Source organism: Cydia splendana, chromosome 12 (genome assembly GCF_910591565.1).
Source record: "Cydia splendana chromosome 12, ilCydSple1.2, whole genome shotgun sequence".
Lineage (NCBI taxonomy): Eukaryota > Metazoa > Arthropoda > Insecta > Lepidoptera > Tortricidae > Cydia > Cydia splendana.
The window spans coordinates 19,577,204-19,602,385 of record NC_085971.1 but is presented as its reverse complement, the minus strand read 5'-3'; the positions used below and the strand labels follow the sequence as shown (position 1 = coordinate 19,602,385).

At 37.4% G+C, this 25,182-nt stretch overlaps 1 protein-coding gene, 1 long non-coding RNA gene and 1 other non-coding gene across 3 annotated transcripts in view; 1 reads left to right on the top strand and 2 right to left on the bottom strand.

The window, feature by feature from the left end:
• Positions 1 to 25,182, bottom strand: part of LOC134795738 (uncharacterized) — a 319,587-nt gene that overhangs the window by 137,025 nt on the left and 157,380 nt on the right. The window lies entirely within an intron of this gene.
• LOC134795663 (E3 ubiquitin-protein ligase RNF144A) overlaps positions 1 to 25,182 on the bottom strand; it is a 164,646-nt gene that overhangs the window by 137,025 nt on the left and 2,439 nt on the right. The window contains exon 2 of the mRNA XM_063767578.1: positions 16,521 to 16,561. The gene's annotated coding sequence lies outside the window, so the exon portion shown is untranslated. The remainder of the gene's footprint in view (positions 1 to 16,520; positions 16,562 to 25,182) is intronic.
• Positions 7,994 to 8,097, top strand: LOC134795915 (U6 spliceosomal RNA). The gene has a single exon (XR_010144880.1). It is a non-coding gene; the product is annotated as a U6 spliceosomal RNA (small nuclear RNA).

Genomic DNA, 25,182 nt, shown 5'->3' with positions numbered 1-25,182 from the left:
TTTCCTTATAAATTTATTATTGTTTGAACCACAGAAACCTCCAACTACAAGATGGAGCATTTAAGACAACTTGGTCATTATCACACATTGTCACCGCGACACGTCGTCTACCCTCCTAAGGCCCAGCCATACAAATAAAAAATCCAGAATTTGCCACTAGAATTTGAACCTTTAGTGCAGGGAATAGAGTTGATTTTGATTTTGTTCGAAACAATACAAATGCGACTGTTCCAAATGAATATGATTTAAATTTCATCGAACTGAATAAGTACTATAGGTAGGACCTTGGGCTTTAGGAGGCTACAGTCGCGACACTTCGCCGGGTTCCAACTTGTACAGTCGCCATCAGATATATCGGAGCGCCCGAGGTGGTCAAAATATCTGAACACGCACTCTAGCGCCAACACAGGCGGGTTCAGATATTTGTGAACGCCTTGGCCGCTCCGATATATTTGATGGGGACTGTACCTCAAAGCGGGCGAAGTTGTGGGAGGAAACGACTATAACTATTATTTGTGTTCACTTTACTTGAACATTGTTTGAGAATTGGAGCCTAGCCATAATGTTGACATAGGAAATATTCCGAATGTTGAAAGATAAACTTCAAAACTAAAGGGCCTGAACGCGAACACGTGTAAAGCCTTTACAGACTTAGCAAACCTTACAAACTCAAACAAAACAAATGTCCAACAAAAACGGTCTCCTAGCCTATAGATCGTTTTTTTTAGCATTAGAAATAACTTGAAAGAAGGTAAGCGATCTTGACATGTCTTTTAATTGAAAAACGCTTTTTAAAAATCGGTAACTATTATTTATGAAAGCAGAAGAATATAAATGATCGTATTAGATTCATAATTGTTACATATTTGCCGTAACTTATTTTTAAAATGCGTTTTTCAATTAAAAGACACATCAAGATTGTTTACCTTATTTCTAATGCTAAAAAAAACGAACTATAGTCTAGTCTGTACTTCTGTGGTGATACTAAGTGATCTTACCTATGAAGCTAGAGATTCTATTTTTCGAATCCCGGTACGGGCGTTTATCTGAATATTTTTGTAGCGGTTACACTCACTTGTATTTTAGTCGCTATTACGGAGTGCAGCTGCCGCGGGCACTCGAGCCTGAAGAAGGACTCCCGATGGGCTCGAAACATGTCGCCAATAGAGACTAAAAATACAAGTGAGTGTAACCGTTATGTTATGATCTATATTTCTACCGTTTCTCTTGAAATTTTGTAAGCAGTTTCGATAATTTATGTTATTTTTATTGTCAGTTCAGTTTTAGATTTTTGTTCAAAATGGCGAAACCTGCTCACAAAACTAGTTGTTTTGTACTTTTTATCTGTCAATTTTGGCTACTTATTTAGAAACGCCTGGTGGGTTTCAACATCCCAATCGCCTAGGGATGTTGCTAACATAGCCCAATTTTGATAGTCTAGCTCAGCGCTCTCCAAACCCCGGCCCGCGACGCGTTCCAATCCGGCCCGCCGACACCCAAAGCGTCCGACCCGCGGGAGCCAGGCTCCAGGGGTTCAGCCCTAACAGCAACCAGATACTAGATAATCAATTATGAATTGAAATCTCAAAGCAATTAGATGAAAGGCATTACCTATTTATTTAGCAACAGTTCTTACAGTATGAAGGGCGAATTGTAACTGCAAAATGCGTCATAACGTCATAAATAAACATATATGCACTTCGTTATTTTCCACTAATTCAGTTTAAGTAATAAGGTATTATATGTTATGTTTATGACGTTCATATGTTTATGAATATGCTATTGAAGATGAAGCAAAGGAAACTTGTAGGAAACACATTTACGTCGGAAGGAAAACTAAACTAGACTAAACTTTCAACAAAATTTCACAGGAAACAATGGAAACTATAATTTTGGGAATGAAAAATTTCGATCCCGATGCAAAAATATGAGAAGTTTCCGAAATTTTGTTTCCATTTGGAAGTTTTGCAATATGAGTAACTCTCCGACGGCGTATCAGTATACGATACCTGTGAACTGTGAACATTGACGGACAGACAGGAATAGAACAACTGTATACACAGCAAGAGCGTATTCGAGCCATCCTTGACGTTATAATTACCCGTGAATTCCACGATACATCGGCCTTGTAGGTGTCCGGAATACACGTTATTTTAATTGGAGTCTTGGCACGCGGCAGCTTGCAGAAAGCTAATTAAAACAGGGAAGGCAAATGCAAAATTTGTTGAGTAACAACACGAAAACAGTCAGTTGGAACTTGGAACTCTTGGAAGTCAAAAGGTATGGTAGGAAATAAACTCTTGTGTGATATTCAAATGTTACGATTGCGAAATACTTTGCCAACTTTTTGAACATCGTTTATTCGTAAATTCATGCAATACTGCGAGAGCGATAGCGACAGAAGTTCGAAAATCTGACGACGCGGTAATCTCTTCCAGTCGGTGTTTTGATAGTGATATTAAAGTGTATTCATCCCTATTTGTCCTATCATGTAAACAAACACTTCTCGAAGACATTATCACACTTTTCTCTGGAATTACATAATAATCATCACTTAAACTGTTGTTGTATACTTAAAGAAACTCACAAAGTATTGAAATCAACCAAATAATCACTGAAATATATAATTTCTAATAAGATTTTCATCAATAATCGCAGTAACGAACGGATCACCTCAAAAACATCTGACATTACGATGTCTAGATTGTCTATGAATCGTATTGTTGGAATGACACTTTGACGTCACGTTTGTTTACATGATAAGACACGTAAGGATCAATACACTTTAGATGTGGATATCGGTAATATGAAAAGTAATTTTAATTCACAAAGCTCGATAGTAAGAGAGGAATGCTTCATCCTATCATTTTTTCGTCAATAAGGTTTCCGCGTCCATCCTAAGCCCTCACCTCCCAAGCCTCGAATGTAATTAACTAATTTAAATCACCGCAGCTGCAATAACAGTCAGCAAGATACGATCCGGAATTTCGGATCCCCCAGAGATTAAGTCCAATCCGGTTGATTGATTGTAAAGTAACGCCCACTTATGGATCGATACCTGCAACCTACATGTGTGACCTGAGCATCGGCTATCTACACTTTAGACTCTTTAGAACAATTAAAGGGATTACTATGTGTAAAGATTTCCTTGCAAAAATACCCGATGTAGCGGCTTTTGCTTTGCATGGTTCGTGCTTGCTGTTGTGGAAAATTTTACAGATGTTCACGGACTTTCATTTTCTTCTTTTATAGCGCGACAGTGGACAAGCGTCCGTTGGATGGTAAGCGGGTAACGCAGCCTATTGCACATGTCGGAAACATCCACAAAACGTCGTCACTACAATAACTCTCATATAAATAGCTTATTTTTCCAGCAGCGCCCAATTTAATCACAAAGACTTAAAAAAAAACAAAACATATCAAACATTTTACGAAAACGGTGTTGTTTGGAGATCGTGAGAGAATTTATGCTGTTGGCTAAAAATACATTTGTAGACAGGGTGTCCAAAGCAAATTCTAAATTAAGCATAATATATTCCACGGGCTGTTTTGAACAAAACCGGCTTCGTCTCATAGTTGACATGGTTTCTAAGCACAAATGCTTCTTATATGCCGTGTTTGATGTTCCTTGTGCTCTATTCAGAGCTAAAACATCCTGTATCAACGGTTTGGTATTATATTTAGATAAGATGTTGCAGCAAAGCTTGCGTCACGTTTGTCGCATACCTGCTGCATTCCTATAGCCGGCCAGTGTTGCCAACTCGGAATAAAAATGCTAATTTGGCAAAACATTGCTTTCAAACATATTTTGGATGCCTCAATGTAAAAAAAATCCTACATTTTAGCACCTAAGTTGCTATGTTGTGTATTGTCTATTCGTCTATCCTTGATATATAGTCATATGCCTTACACGCGAATAATAAATAATAAATAAATAAATATTATAGTGATATTCTTACACAAATTCACTTAAGTCCCACGGTAAGCTCAAGAAGGCTTGTATTGTGGGTACCCAGACAACGATATATGTAATATACAAATACTTAAATACATATAATCCATGACTCGGGAACAAATATCTGTACTCATCACACAAATAAATGCCCTTACCGGGATTTGACCCTAGGACCATCGGCTTCACAGGCAGGGCACTACCGATCAGACCGGTCGTCAAATCACTGGCCCAATATTACAGGGTTCAATGTTTCACTTTTATCGAACTGAAATTTGAACATTTTCATAGCGACATTTTAAGTCGAATTTCAACTATCTTGAAAATGTAACAAGAACCCTGTAATATTGGGCCAGCGAAATGAAGTAATATATATATAACACTTTAAACTCTCGCGTTTTGTACACATATTTAATTACACAAACGGGTCTACCGCGATATAATTTGTTGGGACGTCAGTCTTTCCGTGACCACAGCTGGTGCAACTCAGCTGAAACGTCGGAATTAAAGGTAAAAACAATGAAATTATATCGCGGTAGACCCGTTTGTGTAATTAAATATGAAGTAATATATTTAACGCCTTTCATTTGATACCCCACACATGTATGTGCAATGCATAGTTTGGGTGTGACATGCGGTACAACGAGGCGAGAGCCATTTTGATGACGTCATTACGCTGAAGTACATGGCCTGCGCCATTGTCTGCCCAACAGCATACTAAAATTTGATAGCGGTTACCGGCTCTGAACTAAGTTCCCAAGAAGACTACTAATATTGACCCCATTATTCCTAACGACCATATGTGATCGAAGGTCAGATGCGCCTATAGCGCAGCAGTGAATTGGAATTGGGATATGCCATTTTAGCAACCTCTGTCTGTTTGTGTATATGTATTTTCGCGATAACCCACAAAGTGGTTCTTTTCATATCTTTCCGATAGAGCCCAGGCAGTCCGTGCCAGCCGCTCGTTATCTGATTGGTCTGAACTGAGTACTGGAGTACCTCAAGGCGGTATTCTCTCTCCTTTTCTCTTTTCAATTTTTATTAATCTTATTACCGCCAAGATTCGATGCTCTTACCATTTGTACGCAGACGATCTTCAGCTGTACGCGCAAGTTGACGTGGAAGATATAAACACGGCTATCTCATCAATAAATGCTGACTTGGATTACATCGCCGAGTGGTCTGCTAGCTTTGGCATTTGTGTAAATCCAGCTAAATGCCAAGCCATAATTTTAGGTAGCCAGTGGCAAATGTCTAGGTTGAGTACAGTACCTGTTGCTCCGATCCTTTTTGAGGATACTGTAATTCCGGTGAGCAGTCGGGTTAAGAATCTCGGATTAGTTTTAGATTCCAACCTTTCCTGGTCTGGTCAGCTCTCGGAGACAAGTCGGAAGGTCACAGGTACACTTAGAACTCTATATAAATTTAAAAACTTTCTGCCTGTAAGCACGAAAAAAATGTTAGTGCAGTCCTTAGTGTTACCAATAATTGATTACGGGGATGTGTGTACTACTAATGCCACTCAGGAATCACTCAATAAACTAGACCGTCTACTCAATAACTGTATTAGATTTATATTTGGACTTCGTAAATACGATCATGTCTCCTTTTACCGCCGGCAGCTCAACTGGCTCTCCATCCGTCGTCGTAGGTCCTTTCGGATCCTTTGTATCCTATTTTCGATCCTGTTTGAGCCTTCTGCTCCTGGATATCTCAAAAGTAAATTCGTCTTCGATACTCCTCGTCCAGGATGTGAGCTGCGTACCTCCCGCGTTCTCAAACTGACCATACCTTCTCACCGTACTGGTTTTATGACTAATTCTTTCGCCGTCCAGGCTAGTCGTCTTTGGAATTCACTCCCTCTAAATATTAGACAAGCTCCAAGTAAGTTTTCTTTTAAGCGGTTGTTGCGTAAGCATTTGCTAAAACAAGAGTTCGAATAATATCCATCATTATTATATTTATAGTATGTATTGTATAAATATGTAGTAGTTTATATATATTTTATTTATTTATGTAGTTTATATGTATAGTTTGCTTTTTTTATATTCACTGAATAGGTATATTTCTCTCTCTGCACCAATTGTAGATGTCTGTTTGGCCCTATGGTTGACTGGTAGAGAATGCCATTTGGCATTAAGTCCGCCATTTGTACATTTTTGTATATACTTTGTGCAATAAAGTTTAAATAAATAAATAAATAAACTCAAAAACTATTGAACGGATTTTCATGCGGTTTTCACCTATCAATGTAGTGATTCTTGAGGAAGGAGTTGGTGTATAATTTGTTAAGGTTTTGTGTAAGCCGAAGCCGGGGCGGGTAGCTAGTTTGTGATAAAAACACAAATAAATGCCGTTACCGGGATTAATGTCACAAAACAATGACATATGTTTAACGCAGATAAGTTTAATAAGCAGTGTCCGTTTTTTGTCCTGAATCTGACACGTAAAAATGGTCGCGTGTGCAAAACAGGTTTTTATTTAACGCCCTGATTCTGTCAGCTACAGTCTTTCTGGTTTGTCATGCATAAAAATAGGTCATACGGGGCTATTGGTTTATGTTGCTTTTGAAAGCATACAATAAGTATTATGCGTACCGTACACTATAGTACGCATAATACTTATTGTAAGCGTACGCAATAGTACGCATAATACTTATTATATGCTTTCGGTGAGGTTTTGGTTCACGACCAACAATATGCCAGTAACCAACCATACATAATTCCAAAAGATACTTAATTAGTATGATATACCTATTTACTCTGTATCGTTAGGTATTTAAGGGCATTTTCATTTTAACTTGTACTTTAAAGCGCGACTTAAGTCGTGTTTCAGTAACGTCTAACCGTTACATTCCTGACAAAATGTATGGGATTTGACATTGACCGTCAGTTTTGTAACGATTGCTAACCGGGCGTTAATGGTACACAGTAAAGTGAATATGCCCTTAAATAAAAGTAAACAAACAATTTGTACATTTTCGGGTAGTTATAATTATAACATTTATTGGTTAACCAACCAAATACAAAAGCGCCCGGATCTGTCACTGAACGACCAAACTTTAACCTACATTATTTGATCATGTAATGTTTTCATCTACCCTCAACTAGCTTAAGGAGCCATTAAACAACTGTACCGATATTCGGAACCTAATAATAATATTGAGAATGGCAACACTGCGTAGTCGGTCGTATTGTCCTTTTCTAGCATATACGTCCTTCTCTCTCCCACACTCCCACCACTCAGGCAGGTTGCTTTGACAGTTAAACAAGGCAAATTTTCAAGTCATTGGCTTGCTGTTTTTCCATCTGGAAGGTCGTGAAGCTAAACTGCTGGTGAGTTTTTGAATTTGTACCCCAGTTTAGCTGACTATATTGAAAAACAGTTTCTAACGGTTTTTGCCGTTCGAAATAAATAAATAAATTTAGTTGTCCGATAAACTATCTAGCAAATAAAAACGATCCGGAATAGTGATGTGCAAGTGTTTTCAAAGGCTGCCTGCGCGCACCGTGGCTATGCCAATGAAAATACTAAAACACATATGTTAGAAAACACATCGAGCTGGTAAAGCGTGCACGTGTCACCATTAGAATTTAATTTTATACCTACATTAAGTCTCTTCCGAGTCTTGTTAGTTTAAATCTTTGTGGGTGTATAATAACGGTTGAAATTATAATACTTAAATGGTGATGTGTGGAGGCATACCCTTCAGTTTTCAAGTGATTTGTGTTTTCGAATACGAAAGGATCTGATAGTTAATACGTGTTAAGTAGAACCTATGTATTGAGGTAGAAGTTTATAGACGTGTAGGTTTTATCTGCCCAAGTATCTATCAGCAATTTGTCTTTTTATCCCGTTCCGGGTTAATATAATATTACAAAACTATTTTTTTGTGAATTAAATTGCTGATAAATAAGTGTACCCGCTTAGGAGTCGACGAAGCCCCGCCTTCGCGGGGCTTCTATTTCCGCTCTGAGGGACACAAGGTAACGAACAAACCTACATCGCAAACATTGCATTTATTTTTGTGGAAAGTGAGTACTTCGGCAGTACATAAACTTAAATCTGACTAGACATAGAGAGAGATTAGCATGGCTCTGCGCAAGAATGACATGCGAAATCGTGAAGTATTTCACTCTTGATCTACCAACTAATATCTCTCCAACTAGATATTTAATTTTGAAAAAATTGTTAAAATGTAGGTAGGTTAAAATGTAGGTACCTACTTAAATAAATAACTTAGCAGGTACTTACAGCTTAAAAGGTTAAGGAAAATAACTCTTGCATGTAGTTGCTATATGTGCTTGTGTTATTTTGGATTTGAATAACTGGATTATTAATTCGTTACGTAACTACCAAGTAACTACATACAAGAGGGTCAATTCTTAAGCCTACCTACCTACCTACATAAATAGTACACTTGGAATTAACGATACGGGAATCTTTAGATTGCTTCATTGACGAAGACGCATGGTTTGGTTCATATTGTCAAATTATATTAGTTAACTGAAGAGTTAAAGTTTAGTTTTGGCAAATCTGCGCGTCACCGTGAATGACACTTTCTAAAAGTGCCTGTAAAAGCCTGCATAAAGCTTTTCACCTTGTCGAGCAAGGAACCCGCAACTAAGGGAATATTACCCATAAACTCAGGGTATTCGATTTGAATGATATTCTTAAACCTACGTCTGTTATGGTTCCACCTGCGCAAGGTGTGCCTAAGAAAATCTTTTATTCGTTCACAAACTAACGTCAAGTTATTTGTGATGAAACCAATATATTATGTACCTATCTAAGGCTGCGCAAGGCTGCCATGTCTCCACCTGCGTAAGGTGTGCCAAAGAATCTTTGATTCATTCACAAACTGACGTCAAGTTATTGATGATAATATTATAACCTATGTAAGCCTGCGCAAGGCATGTCAGACATATTAACAGAAATATAAATGATATGGTCATAACACATGCGAGCAAGTAAGCCACAATCAGAAAAATATTACAAAAATGAATTTGTAAATATCTCCTTTTAGAGAAAATAAAAAGGGTTCTAACAAAATCAGTCGAAATAGGCAAGGCTTTGTTATTAGTTTTCATTTTTGTTTACCAATCTATTCTAAAAGGGTCCCAAACACCCTATTGGCTAATCCCAAAATTGGGCTAATTAACTGTGGTAAAAGTGAAAACTGCTTTCCATTTACATTACATTTCTAAAATTATAAGGTATAAAATAACCTAAGATTCCAGGCCTATCTCGACTCATTTTTATTTTAAAGATGAAAAAATCTTTGCACCCTAATATAAAATTGTGGTCTGGAGACGCTTAGCCTCATAACTTGGGCGGCATAGAGAATACTAAGAGATTTAGTCACCTAATTTCGATTATAAGCCCAGGCAGAAAATTGATAATTAGAATCAGGAGTGGTCAATCCACCAAGGTCCAGACAATCTGTGGACTCTAATTTAATCAGACTATGTAAGCTCACGATAGTGCTTACGGTTCCATTCTGAAATAAGCTATGTTTACAATATAATTCAAATTATATTACTCATGGTGTGAAACAAACAGCCTGCTCAAGGTGTACAAAGGGTCCGATTAACGGCCCTATGAATATCTAAAAAACCTTTGGAGTCTAGGCCTGCTAAGGCAGACTAGAAATAAATACATATGATCTCAATGTAAGAGCAGCTCACAGTTGCATAAATTATATTTGCCTCGAGAGCACTAGACTTTCAGTTAACATGTTTACGAGTACCTACCTATGTACACGACATGACCAAGGTTACCTGCCTATTTAACTATTATATCCCTGACTGCCATGGTATAGGAAAATTATCATGTGCTGGCGGTGCTGCACAAGCATGTTTGAAATAAAATATACAAAACTGGCCTGATGGGCGTTTATCAATTATGTATTTTACACCTTGTGTCTGTATTGTGACCCAGGAAGTTTTAAACCACCTGTATCGTAAGTGCTCCTATGCACGGATTAAGTTTATTTTAAACTACCCATGCCCTAACCTCAAGGGCAAGTGCTTCTATGCACGGACTAGATACTGTTATCACTTAATTCACTTATCATGACTTGTCATAGTTTGATACTACACGTTTAACAAATTTAAGACCGTGGAATGTACCCACTACAAAAAGGTTTTTAAAAACAGTGACTGAATGGTTTGCACGAACGGTTCTAGCACAACTTCTGGGCGGTCACGTCTAGGGCATGACCCTCTAGTTCTCAATTTATACATAATTATAACATTGTGATACTGTTCGCTTTGCACAATAAAATAGGGAAACAGGAGCACGCCTTGCGAAAAGGCGAAGCTATTTTGAAACGCGAACTATTCAAAAATAGATTGAAATATATAAATATGTCTTTGACGTGGAACATGTACACCCAAACAAATGCAGTCATTTATTATATGTTAGCAAAACTCTGCCAAAGTGTTAGTCTGTCTGTACAGTGTAACCTGAAGACATCAATGAACAAAAATCTCTTGAAACATGGTGGATTAATTAATTTACACCCCGTCTGTGTCTTGCTCCTACCAAATCCACAATTTAAGGACCTCAACCTATCTAGGTACCCTTCTTGCTCGAGACCTGAAAAAATGTTCACAATAATCTCATGCAGTCAAGTGTCGGAAAACTAGGTCCACACACTTAGCGCTACCGTGAATATATATCTAAGAAGTCTGTATACTGCCTTCCAGGAGGCGGGATGTTAATAGACTAGCCTATATCGTAGGCCAGAGATATAGTATACAAAAGCACACTGGCCCAAATAAAGTAATATTATAATTTCAGAATATAAAATAATTGACAATTCTGCGTATATTTGATATCAAAAAGTTACAGTTATCCTTAGTTCATAAGGAGGATAAGTATACATAAATATCAAATAAATTCGACAAAGTGTTGACTCTAGCAGTGGATGAAATAGGTCCCTCTTAAAGGGCCTCTGCACTGTTGGCTTTGGGCCCACGGGTGCCCGGCAAAAGGTCGGGGACCCCATGGTTCCGCACAGTTATTGCAAATAATGTAAAATCACTAAATAAACACACAAATCTGCATTTTGGTTAAAACACATGCGATGAGCTAAGGTTTCGAATTAAGTACCTTATTCTTAATAATTTACACACTGGAAAGAGGAAACTGAATATTCAGAACTATGCAATGTCTATAAATGCTTTACATAAATTAAGCCACTTAAGCGTTCAGAACCAATCAAGCTTATGTCTACTAGTAGGCACCAGATAAGGTAAACTTACTGCATATATAGAAATTAATGAGTACAATTTAGGTCACTTGATGATAGCTAAACATGAATATAATCAGAATGAGCCTGCACCTATACAAATATCATTGATAAGGTTCTGTGGCATTTCTATATTAACCATTTGAACGCCAAGAGCACCAAAAAGCGTCATTATCATTACTAGTCGTGCCAACATGAGTGTTATGTTATGGCTTAAGCTCTCAAAGTAACCTTCACAATTTTAAGTAAGGTTTGTTTAGGTACATTAGCTCGCGTTCGCGTTAGTAAAGCGTACAAAGGATTAAATGCATTTTATAGCTATAACCAAGTATATAGCACACATTGGCTCACAGTCATGAAAGGAATTCAGTAATTCCCTATGACATTTTAGTAAGTAGGTACCCAATACTAACTTTGTGGGTAGTGATAGTGATATAACGAATATGTACAATATTCGTCTACTTAATCCCGAGAGATTTTGGAAATAAGAAATAATAATAATAAAAATAATAAAAATCTTTATTGCTTTTAAACCTTAAACATTACATTGTTTTTTACATTATAAAATGTATTAACATTATAAAACAGATGTATCAGGTTTGTAACACATTTAGGTAGTGGGGTTGAGCCTCTGCCTCCCGAACTAGGTCCAAGCCTGTGACTCGGGAGTCAGTGATTCCTCCTCTTCTAGGTGTGAGCTCTCAATATGGTAACAAAGCAAATGACAAAAAAAAAAAACAGTAATATACAAAAAAAAAAAAGAAAAAGAAAATAAGCCAACTAATACAAGATAAGTGTATGTCTGTAATTGTGAGTAAGTCAGTGCATGCGCGGGTTCATGTGTATAGTATGTGTAGGTGTGTATGAAGTGTGTATGGGGAGGTGTGAAGTTAGAGAGAGTGTAGGTAATGCAGTTTGTAATTATAAGTAGCATGATATTTTTAAGGTGGAGAGCAAGAGTTATTTATGGGTATTTATTTCAAGCACGATAAGAGATTTTCAGTTTCCTGATATGATAGTGTTTGTAAAAAGGCACTTAGTTTTGTTCTGCAGCTATAGGAGTTTAGAGGATAAATATTTAATTGTTTATTAATTTTATTATAAAGACGGGCACTCATTGATATGTATTGGTGGTTAGCAAATACTGTCCGCTGGGGAACCACCGGACAAGAGGTTTGCTTACTTCGCTTACTTAATACTTTGGCACAGAGAGGGAGGTGACGATGTCGGCGAAGAATAGCACGAAGAACGTATAGTTGTCTAATCCTTTTGTTATATTCCTTGAAAAGAAAGGTCTTGTCCTTTTGTTATATTCCTGCAACTGCTTACTTTACTAGATAATTATTATCAAATTTGTTAATAATTGGGAGTTATAAATAAAAACTACTCGAGTACTTTATAAATAATTCTTATCTCTTCATATTTTAATTACATCACTCCTTATCACAGATGTTGTATGCTCCTTGAAGAGTAGACTGACTTAAAATCTCATCTTCTTTTACCTAGTTTCACATACATATAATTAAGTATAGCACCCTTGTGGTGACTCACTTATCCTCTTTGAAAATTTATAAGTACCTACATTAAGTACATATATAAAATGTAAAGTTAGTATCATAATATAATTTTATATCAAAATGTATGCTTTACTAAATACCTCTCTCCTCACAAGTGTTAAAATAAAGGGTGTACTACATAATTAATTAAACACTCGTAATATAATAATATTACATATACATAATAACTACACGTATAATCACATTGGCTTGGCGTCTTCCCACCACCAGGCGATAACAAACACGTCTCAATATTATTATTAGGTTCCGAATATCGGTACAGTTGTTTAATGACAGCGTTTTACACAAAAATAAAACGCTAATTAAATAACTTACCATATTCGGAACCTAAAGTTTTAATCCTGCCTGGTGTAAATATGAATAATTTTGAGACAATGACTTGAAAATTTGCCTTGTTTAACTGTCAAAGCAACCTGCCTGAGTGGTGGGAGTGTGGGAGAGAGAAGGACGTATATGCTAGAAAAGGACAATACGACCGACTACGCAGTGTTGCCATTCTCAATATTATTATTAGGTTCCGAATATGGTAAGTTATTTAATTAGCGTTTTATTTTTGTGTAAAACGCTGTCATTTGAGAAACTATACCAGTTGATGCGACCACATTTGATCGTGAGCACACTCCATCATAATAACGAACACTTTGTCACACGTTACACAACCGGGTGGAAGTAAAATTGAAAGTGGCATCAATAATAACTTTCACCGGCTCGATACGCGTATTATGTATTATGAACAAACTATCACTCCATAGTATAAATAAAATAACGCATCGCATAATGTCTGACTGGTTGGAAAAGATTGCTTTGAAAAACGCATTAGTGGCTTTTATTTTGAGATATAATAAACTGATATAAGATATATTTCGTCGTCTAGTATCCACAACACAAGCCATATTGAACGTACTGTGATGATAGGTCGAATTGTCTAAGAATGTCCCAAAATATTTATTTATTTATGCATCGATGCACAGCGAGGTCGGTATAGCGATCCCATTTTAGCTATTTCCATGTACACAAGGTACATTTTTTAGCATACCTATATAATGGGGACAAAGCACCTACCTACCTAATATATTACCTATAATGTAGGTATTCATAGTAAAAATAGTAATGTTCGTGAAGTTGACCGCCCCATATCGAGTGCCCGCAAATGGCATATCTATATCGTTAGTTCATCGTTAGTTCACGTTAGTTCATAAAATAGAACCATCGGTCCTAACCTTTACCCACATCCCGTCCATGCTTAGCGTCTTTCATATACATTTACCCTCTTATTCATAAAAGTTGACAAGCCGATAATAATCGTTTGTCCCTTTCCGACGTATCGGTATGATGGAAAGGGACAAACGATTATTATCGGCTTGTCAACTTTAGTAAACGTTTATGAATAAGGGGGTTAAGTCTTTAAAAACACATGATCTTGGACTCGGACAGACGAGCCCACCTACCACCTGGTGGACGACGGTTGAAAAAGACCTAAAAGAAGCTCATTTAAATAAAGACGTAGCGCAAGACCGCACTAGATGGAAATTGAGGACAAGGAAGGCCGACCCCAAGTAAATGGGAACAGGGGCCCATTTCTCGAACGGTATTAGACTAATAATATTAGTCCACAAACTGTCAAATCGTATGGGTTGTCATGGCAACACACTAATAATATTAGACTAATACCGTTCGGGAAATAGGCCCCTAGTCTAGCAGGAAGAAGAAGTCTTTAAAAATACATGATAATGTTTAGTTACTTTAGTTCTGACAGAAAACATAAAAAGTAATACTATTTCATTTCATAGTTTAAAAGGAAAATTTTCACTGACAGCGTCCGCCATAACACTACGACTACTCATGACGACTAAGCGTTTTTGGTATCCAAATCCAAAGGTTATAATATAATGATGTAAACATAAAATATTGTAAGGTCTCTTCCAATACGAAACCATACAAATGTTTAGTTAAATATTCAAATGCTTTGCTGTCGGGGCTCGCCAAAATAAAACCAGTTGCGATTAGATTTCAAACCGGTATACAACACCCGTTTAAACACAAATCAATATGAACCATACAAGTTTCGAATAATTACTTTAATTGCTATTCCATTATTTTTTTAATTATCTAGAGCAGCGGTCGGCAACCTTTTTTTGCGTAGTTTTAGTAGCGTACTTAACGATGAGTAAGTTAACGCGGGCCGCACTTTGTTAATATTTATGACTTTATCAGACATTGTCGTTTCTCAATATTACATAGCCAGGGGTCATCCATTAATTACGTCACACGAATTTCTAGGTTTTTTTATCCCCCCCCCCCCCTTGTCACATTTGGTCACATTTGGTCACATTTGGCAAACCCCTCCCCCCTAGTGTGACGTCACATTTTTTCTACGAAATCGCCAAATCGAATTAAGTAAGTCCCTAAGTATTATTAATATTTTATCAAAATATTTTTGACGATATAAATATTAGTAATTTTATAACCCAAAACTGCTTAGGAAAGAAAATTAAAAGAATAAAAACGATTATCATTTTAAAAACTTGTTATTTAAATGAACAGCGAATAAAATAATTTAAAAAAAAAATTCGGTTACTGATGAAGTTAAAGTGACGTCACAAAGTTTGTGTCTCCCCCCTCCCCCATGTCACAATATGTCACATTTTCTTGACCCCTCCCTCCCCCTAAACGTGTGACGTAATTAATGGATGACCCCCCAGAGAAGCTCGCAGGCCGCAAGTGACAGTTTCACGAGCCGCATGCGGCCCGCGGGCCGCAGGTTGCCGACCGCCGATCTAGAGAGTTCCGCCAATTTTAGATAAATGACCCATCTCATTTTCATAATGATGATTTAGTTTAAATCCACGTGATCACATAGTAAGAACGACATACATATATGTTATTGAAACTCGAGTATATAGAGCCGTTCTCGATTGAACATATGTGACGTTATCTATGAAAAGGGACCTTATTCTCGATGGCGCTTACGCCATTATTAACGATGTTCCGATATAAATACAATGCCGCGCGACGCGGTGCGGCGTAAGCGCCATCGACAATAAGGTCCCTTTTCATAGATAATGCCCCATATAATGAATGTATTAAGATACCGGGTATTTAAGAATACGGAGCTTGTTTTGACAACAAACAGGGCTGTATGGGTGGAATAAATTAGCTTCGTTTACGATAGATGTTCCAGGTTGGAGTGTTATTAGTTCACTGGTTATTAGGCGAATATACTGGGCCCCATTTCTCGAACGATATTAGTCTAATATTATTAGTGTGTTGTCATGGCACCCATACGAATTGACATTTCGTGGACTAATAATATTAGAGTAATATCGTTCGAGAAATGGGCCTCTGGTCAGTTTTTGGGGCTTTAGCCAGTGTTGCCAGCCGTACGAAAATTGTCGTACATGTACGTTAATTTGGGCTCCGGTACGATGTACGTTCCAAAAGAGCATTATCGTACGCAAAAGTACGATAATTTCAGCCCTTGGAAGACACTACCTAACTAAAAAGTCTAGTGCCTATTTGAAGCAAAATATGACACTTGCAGTTGCCATAAGGGTAGCCATTGTTTTTTACTTTTTTTTTTATATAATAACCTTATGGATTGTAGCCATTATTAGCGTTGCTCACAAACCATTAAGGTCTTTGTGTGCATAAAATGAATATACCGACGCGTGTAATATTATAACAATAACTTATTCAAACAGTACTAATAAAGGAATTATTGCTTGTAACATACCATTATGAGGAAAAGCTGATTTGTCTATCTCCCTTCCGCACCTGCAACAGACAAAGAGAACAATGTTCATTCAAGGAAGTCAGTACAAAGATCGATGAACTAAACTGAACAATATCGATTTCACAACAACAGAGGTATTTAAATGGTAGCTGTTATGTGCAAAGACAAAGGTAAAGTAGTGTATACAAAGGAACGACGATATGTATACACTGTTAAAAATTATGTAATTTTAAATTAAATTATGTAATTTTACATGCAAAAAAATTACATAATCCTGTAAAATTCCCGAAAAATCTGGGAAATTTACGGAAAAATATGACATTTTACGTAATTCTCGTAAATTTTTACCAGTGTAATGGCTCCAAATGGTTCGTGTAATATAACAACACACGGCCACTGCGTCGCCAGTTCTCTTCTTTTGAACTTGGCTTGACACGCTGCCGCGTGTGATAGTGCGTAGTCATGCCAGGGGGCCATTTCTTGAACGATATTAGTCTAATATTATTAGTGTGTTATCATGGCAACCCATACGATTTGACAGTTCGTGGTCCCCAGGGGCCCATTTCTCGAACGATATTAAACTAATAATATGTATTAGTAAACGAACTGTCCAATCGTATGGGTTGCCATGGCAAAACACTAATAATATTAGACTAATATCGTTCGATAAATTACTTATTCCCGGACTACGGCTTTATAACCAAATTTCGATGTTCGCGGTAGGCCGCCGCGCGCCGATTTCCGTGTTATGAACAATGGACTATTGGACTTGGACTATAAGGTGTATCCGCGATGGCCCATCACTATTATCGTGTGCTTAACAATTGCTGGACATATACATAGTTGTTTATGACTAGTCCAAAAACGTCCAAGGTTAAGTACACGTGCATCGTCCAAAGTCGCGACTCGAGGAAGTGCAATAAAAACTTGTTTTTTATACGAACCTGTTTAGTTTATTTTTTTGTAGCTTTAGGCGTTTTTCAGGTCGTCAATTCAATTAATTTATTTTGATCAAAAATAACAAATTTATAATTTCTGTGCATTAAGGCTTCGAACTATGATCAAATAAAATAGTAAATGTCCTAAAACATCATCAAAACGTTGTCAACGATACAAAAATATATTTACACACCTGTAACGCACTGACAATAAGGTTGTGTAAATATACCTACATATTTTTGGAATGTTGGCATTGTTGGCTTGTTAAGATGTTTGTGAACGCGACCGTAGGTGGTACTTTATCCAGGAACATACAAAGTTGTAGAATAAATTAAATCCTACTTCAGGTTCCTCACTTCAATAAATTAAGTACTGTCTATTATAAATTTCACAGTGTATTAGTCCGCTGTAATGCTATGTAAATTTTATGAAACCAAAAAAAAATCTAAGCAGCCAAATACACTACACTACTATACAGAATAGGGAATATTACGCAAAACCAGTGTTGCCAGATCCAATCTGAAAAATCCAGAAGATACATGTCCTAAAAATCAGGAGATTTGAAATAAAATCAGGAGACAAAAATTTATGTCATAAAAATAATTTTCATTCATATATTAAGGCGTGTCCAGACTACTCCAGACAGAGGTGATCAAATCGACCGATTTGATCAGAAATGAAATTGGTGGCAATTTCCAATTTTAGATTTATTATGCTATTAGAGCCCCTTAAATTGAATAAATGCCCCAAAACGAAAATACTGGCGTCACAAATTGGTATTCTTGCGTCCGTACTCAATTTTATCGGTAATATCGCTCATAATCTGTAATTTCGTTTCGTTCTGAAACTGTGGCAAAGGTTGATGTTACACTTACACACTACCTACGATTGAATTTATGGCCGCCCTACACTGGCTTGAAGAACCCTGGCGTTAAATTTATGTGATAATATTAAATGGTTGTGAACTTCTAAAATCCAGGAGATTTTTCGGAAAAATCAGGAGATCAGGAGATACACCCCGAAATCAGGAGATATCCTGGAAAATCAGGAGATCTGGCAACACTGCGCAAAACTCTGCGTATAGGGCGTCACTAGTGGCCCGTTTATCAAAAGCTTGTAACTTGTAAAATAAGCGGATGTCACTTTTTGACAGCTTATGTTAGAAAGGGACTTCCACTTGTACTACAAGTTACAAGCTTTTGATAAACGGGCCCTAGGTCAATCACATGGTCTACCGTTAAAACACGACAATCGAAAGTTCGGTTTCTGCCTCTCTATCACTCTTGCCTATTCGATCGATAGAGAGGCAAATAAAGAAATTTCGATTTACGCGTTTCGCGGTAGGCCACCTGTAAACGAACCGCCTTGATGCATCAATGTCATAGTGAAGACTTGTCAAAAAACTGTTTAAGGTATTATGTATAAGTTACTCTATGGTTTACTAAACAAATTAGTGCTGCACTCTAGCGGCAGAACATTGCAGTAATACTCCCTATTTATACAGTATGGGTGTGGTGTAGAAACCTAGAAAGAATAAATCTAGTAAGTTAAGTGTAAAGTAGAATGAACGAGTGCTCTTAGCATTGGAGAGCTGCTTGCTTATGCATTACGTGGGTGCATACATTCCCAGGCGAGTTTCATTGCATTGCTAACGGGTTCTCTACGAATAGATGGAGAGTTTTCTTAAACTATTAAAATTAAAGCAAAATTATCTTCTCTCGCCAAGATTAAAGTAGCCTCAGAGCATGAAAAGTAGGAGATAGAAGATAGAACAACGCGGCAAAAGTATCTACTCGTACAGTCAGCATCAAAAGTAACGTGGTTGATTATGCGTCATGTGTTTTGATTTGACTATGCGTTAATAAGGCATATATCAAAATACGAGTGTAGGTTTATGAAACGAACGAAGTGAGTTTCATAAAAGGATCACACGATTGATTGTTTTAGTGCCTAATAGGGTAGTTGACTGACTAGTCAAATCAGTTTCATTTTTCGAACTGTCTAAACGATTAGCCACTATGGAATCTATAATATTATTAAATTATTATTATCAAAAATAGAACAATGACGTCACGGTCAACTTACCTACTCTTTATAGATTTTTTGGATTTATTAAATAACGATTTCTAGTCTGACAATAACTGTGGTCTAGGTTTTTGTAATATTTTTCGGATGCTTTATTTCGTGCATGGAGTTAAATAATATATTTCAAACACAGGAAACATCCCTATTATGTAAAACATACACTGTTTTATATACACACATATTTATAAGCTCACTCGTTTGTGTTCGAGAACCGCTATAGTTCCGATTCTTCTTGTTACCATGTACAATAATAGAAAATAGACCGATACAAGTGGAGCTCATAAGTAGTCTGACCCCTTAGACGAGAGCACTAGAAGCTAGGAGTATAAATAGATGATCTGGTTCAACGCGGTTCGTTGCCATATTAAACTATAAAAGGATATGTCGATGAGTTCTCCTTCGTCGCGTTATCCCGGCGCTTGACAACGAATCCCATGATTTGGCCAAGGCACTAGTTTTTACGAAAGCGAATGCCATCTGACCTTCCAACCCAGAGGGGAAACTAGGCCTTATTGGGATTAGCCCGGTTTCCTCACGATGTTTTCCTTCACCCAAAAGCGAAGCTTCACCGAATATCGATGAGTTCTATCGCTATTAATTTCAGCAGATCATCGATCATCATTCTCTTGTCGGTGGAGTATCTTCCAGATTTCCCTATCTTGCGCCAGCTCTTTGATTTTTTGTTGACTAAAAAGCTGCGTCTGGGTCTCAGTAAATTATGCTGTGATTAATGATAGTAAAGCCTCTTACAATAACTGGAGGAGCCTTTTGTATGTCGTATTCGCGTACAAAATGTCTGCCGAATTTTGCGAGGAGGTGAAGAAATAACACATACAAAAAAGATCTGTATCGAAACACGATGAGACACATGCACATTTAAATAAAATAAAACCACATCCGGAATCCGCAATAACATAAATGTCATGTCTAGCGTGAACTAATCCATTATGAAGATAACATAAACTAAGTTGATGTCACACTTACATGTTATTTTATTAGTTCCCTTTTAATTACTCTATTGCGACCATTGAGTTATTATTACTATAGAGATGAAATTGTCGCAATCCCAACCTGTACCACGCGGCCAAAACGTCGTAAGCGCCGTAAAAATTCGTGGCGCTTACGCGTTTAGGTCGCAAGATTCACGCTCCGCTTCTATGGTTTGTTGTCAAAACAAAATCAACTCATGGTACAAAATACTGGTTGTCTGTGCCGGTTCTACAAGTACCTATCTACAGGCGTTTATAACTTGTAAATTCGTCAAGTGAGGTCATTACTTGTTATCCAAAGGTTGCCTGGAAGCGATCGCTTTTTAGCGATGACAGCCGTCTGTTGTCACCTAACTATATTTTTTGTTATTTAGGTACATTTTACTTATTGGGATAGTAAAAATACTTAACTTCAATTTTATTACGGCAAAATGGGTTACTTTACGCCTACGGGTTTAGGGCAAATTTACAATTTGTACAATATTAGTTGTAAGCAACTTTAAGAAAGTAAACTGTTGTCATTGTCCCTTACTGCAAGCTTTAAGGCCTGTGCACACCGGCTGCGTGTGCGTGACGTGTACGTGTGCGTGCGGCGTTGTAGTATACAGATTCTTATGAGAGACGGCACACCGCTTGCGTGACGTGTGCGTGTGCGGCTCCAACATTTTAGCGCACGCGCACGTGCACGTCACGCACACGCAAGCCGGTGTGCACAGGCCTTTATTGTAAACACCTTCACCATCAACAAGTCTTGAACGTTTTCGCATAGACAAAAACCAAACAATAAAACGGTGAAGGTAAACAGCATACTTACATAAACGTGTCAATTGACTCTATTGAAAGAAACACGCCAGATACGGTCAGCGACACAATCACAATAGCAACTAACAAGAGGTTAGGAGGATAATGGAACAGCCTTGTTTGCTGGCCGTACCGTTAATCTAATAATTAGGACAGGTTTGTGGTAATAGGATTAATATATTGGCTAATAATAGAGAGTTGGTAAGTGGTTTAGCTTCTTTCTGCCCAGACAACAAAACTTGCCAAGACAAATGCAATTTTGACTTGTCAAAAATAAGATTCAAATTACAATGAAACATACTTTTTATAGGCATTTGGACGGCTAGAGGTTAGAGCGACAGATAGCGTCTAGTCTACGAGTATCCAAATGGGAATAAATGCCCAAAGCTAAAAACAGATAGCGCTGTAAACGTTTAAGTTCCAATTTCGGTGAGTTCTCCAGGTTTCCATTTCAAAAAAAAACACAATTTATTGTTTATGGCGTCAAGAATACGGCAACAAAACCTGGAGGAGTTAATTTTTATTTAAATGCTTCTTTAACTGTTGAAAATTCGTATCATGTTTTGCTAAATATACAAACATTGAAAATAACAATGCCTTCGAATCTTATGGGTGGATTTCCAGGATAGGAATTAACAAGAGAGTGAGAGAAAGTAGGAGTTTTCTAAGCACATCCTACGCATCCTCGCACGTCTCTGATGGAAACGCAGTCTTAAAACTTGTTTAAAATGAGTTTATTTAAGCCCTTAAATTAAGTACAACCATAAATTAGCTTATGAAGCGAATAAAAACAATCGGCCTGGGATTCTTGTAATTTACACCATAATTTATCTTGAAACCGGTTTCTGGTTTCGCTTTGCCAAAAAACAAGGTATTAATTTAATTAGCTTTATTAAGGAAATACGACTGTTTATGTTCAAGGGCCTAAAATCCCAGAAAAGGAGAATCTTTTAAAGGCCCTATTAAAGTTTTGTTTCTTTTATATTAAAATTCTTAAAATTAAACTGAGACGGAATTAAACGAAGGTATTAAATTCCAGCAGTTTTATCCTCTTTCCGCCCAGACATCAAAACTTGCCGAGACAAATGCAATTTTAACTTGCCATAGAAAAGATTCAAATTACAATGGAACAGGAGACTTTTATAGGCCTCTGGGAGGATACAGGTAAAACAAATTCTGTTTTGCATATTTTAGAAACTTGTTACTAAAAGTTGTTTCCATTAAGGATCTTTATCATAAACGTTTTTGTTTACTAACACGTGACCTAATCCGTGTAAGAATTTGAATGTCTTTTTGACATAAACACGAGAACACAAGGCTTATTTAAATAATTAGCGATCACTGCGAGGACAACCACGTCATAAATAGGCTGATGATTCCAAATTTTCTATGCCACTTAATTTATTTAGTGTATACTTAATAGTTTATAACTTTTGTTATTGTGTTTATATTTTATTCCAATTAGATTTTAAATATTTAAAAGCAGATATCTACGTATGGTGCAATCTTTTCGAGCGAGGGCGCCATAACCTTTGGCCTACAGTCGAGTAGATGGCGTTAATTTCAATATTTAACAACACATATCAGTGAAAGAATAATGATCAAAGTCAAATGGCGTTCTAACAGGTTTAATCTTCTGTCGAAAGATGGCAGTAAATTGACAGTGGCTACATAATGATAACCCGCCTCCATACACTCTATTCTCTTTGGCCAGACTATATTTCTGTACGACTCGCCGTACCACTGCAGATACACGTTTTCGGGCTTTCCAATCGGTATCACAGGACATACGCCGATCCGGCCGGGCGACTTTCACTGCGCTTTCTACAGGGCGCAGAGCGGTGCACGGTGCAAAAATACTTTAAACTAACTGTTTGACTTGTCGGTCTACCGTTTTACTGCGTTCACGCGACTGGTTATAGGTTGCATGAAGCTGTTTGTATTGTGATATAATGTAACTAGCGACCCGCCCCGGCTTCGCACGGGTTAACAAATTATACACCTAAACCTTCCCCAAGAATCACTATTGATACCTATCAATTCATATCAGGGAATGCAACCTGAAAACCACATGAAAATCCGTTCAATAGTTTTTGAGTTTATCGCGAACATACAAACAGACATAGCAATGAAAAGTAAATGCGCGTGAGAGCTAGGGTTATATCCCCATTCTGGTCCGATGTGGGTTGGAGACTTCACATACACCTTTGAATTTCTCCAATGTATGCAGGTTTCCACAAGATGTTTTCCTTCACTGAAAAGCTCTAAATATCAAATCATATTATGTACATAAGTTCCTAAAAACTTATTAGTACGAGCCAAGATTTGAATTGAACCCGCGATCCCCGGATAGAAAATTGGACGTCAGATTCATCGCAAGCCAAGGTGTTATCTTAAGAAATTATCTACGTTTCCAGACTTATTAATGAAACAGTCTACATAACAACAATGTTATGTAACAATATGAGCAGCTTAGTCGTTTCCTATAGAATTACGCTTATGTAAGGTGCAATTGTTAATTAACACGCTATGTAGAACATTTTCCTTCATATTATTATCTTCCTCAATATGTTATGCTGGCTGTAGACACTCGTGATTAAAGGCTCCGTCACACAGGCGCGTTTTGCAGGCGGCGCGTGAGCGGGGCGCGCCGCTTTTACATACAAAACGCTCACGCCTCGCTCAGAAAACGCGCCTATATGACGAAACCTTTAATTTGGTCTGTCTATCGCATAGGTGGCCGCCGTCTTGTTCCGTTTGCTCTACCCTGCACCACTAGACGCTCTATGGAGTCATTTTTTCGTCTCGAGACGTGACCGAAGAAACAAGAAGAATAAATGTGTAGGAATCTAAAAAAAAAAACTTGTTTTCGAATTATGTTTTACCCGTAAACCGTATGTCAATTTTAACACTAACAGGCGTGGCTCACTCCGCGATTCGTCGCTTTGCAACAGGTAGCTACAAGTACATCCGTTCCACACCAATTTTGGTGGCTAGCCATAAGCCGCACGTGGCGCTGTCGCCACCTATATAGCGGCCATATCTGTCCTGATCGTAACAGACGCGTTTTGTTAGAGAGTGAGTCTTCTGTACCTAGTACTATTATTTATTCTGTGACACTAGCATATCGATTCCTTTTCTATTACTTCGCTTGGTAACTATTAACAATACTATTCTTAAGGTTTCTACCTCTTATCACACAATCTCATCAAATCGAAATCAATTCCCGATCTCCATTTTTGTTTGGAACGTGATATCGGTCATTGATCCCGGTAGTAAACTCGTAAACTGAGATACATTAAATTTGATGCCATTTCTTTATAAGGGTCCGTCCGTCAGTGACCATTTTTGAACTTTACTGCATTGAAATAAGGTAATATTTCAGTCAATTTCGATACCATCAAGGATTAACCATCTGTGAACCTTACTGCTCGGAGATAAGGTACATTTAAGGTCAGTTGCAGTGTTTTCGGTACAAGTGGTACAACCAGCTTCCAACAGTTTTGCCGATTTCTTGCATGTAAGTGGTAACTTAATTGCTTTATGCGGCAAACTTGTTTTGTGTGGCTTGTTTTGTTAAAATTCTGGATTAATGCAATGTGTCCTTAAAATGTTAAATTCTAGAATGTTCATGGAAAGAGATTTAACGGCTCCGTAGGCGTTTTTGTAAGCGTTTAGAATAGTAAACAAATAAAGGTAGATATGGGTAGAGGTTCCGTCACACAGTAGAGACTACTAAAATCATAACCCTTCCCTTAGTCGGGTAAAAAGAAGGTTTTTTAATTTGATGCTAAGTAAAATTATTAATGCAAAATGGTAGGGAGGTAAACAGTATTTTATTTTAATAT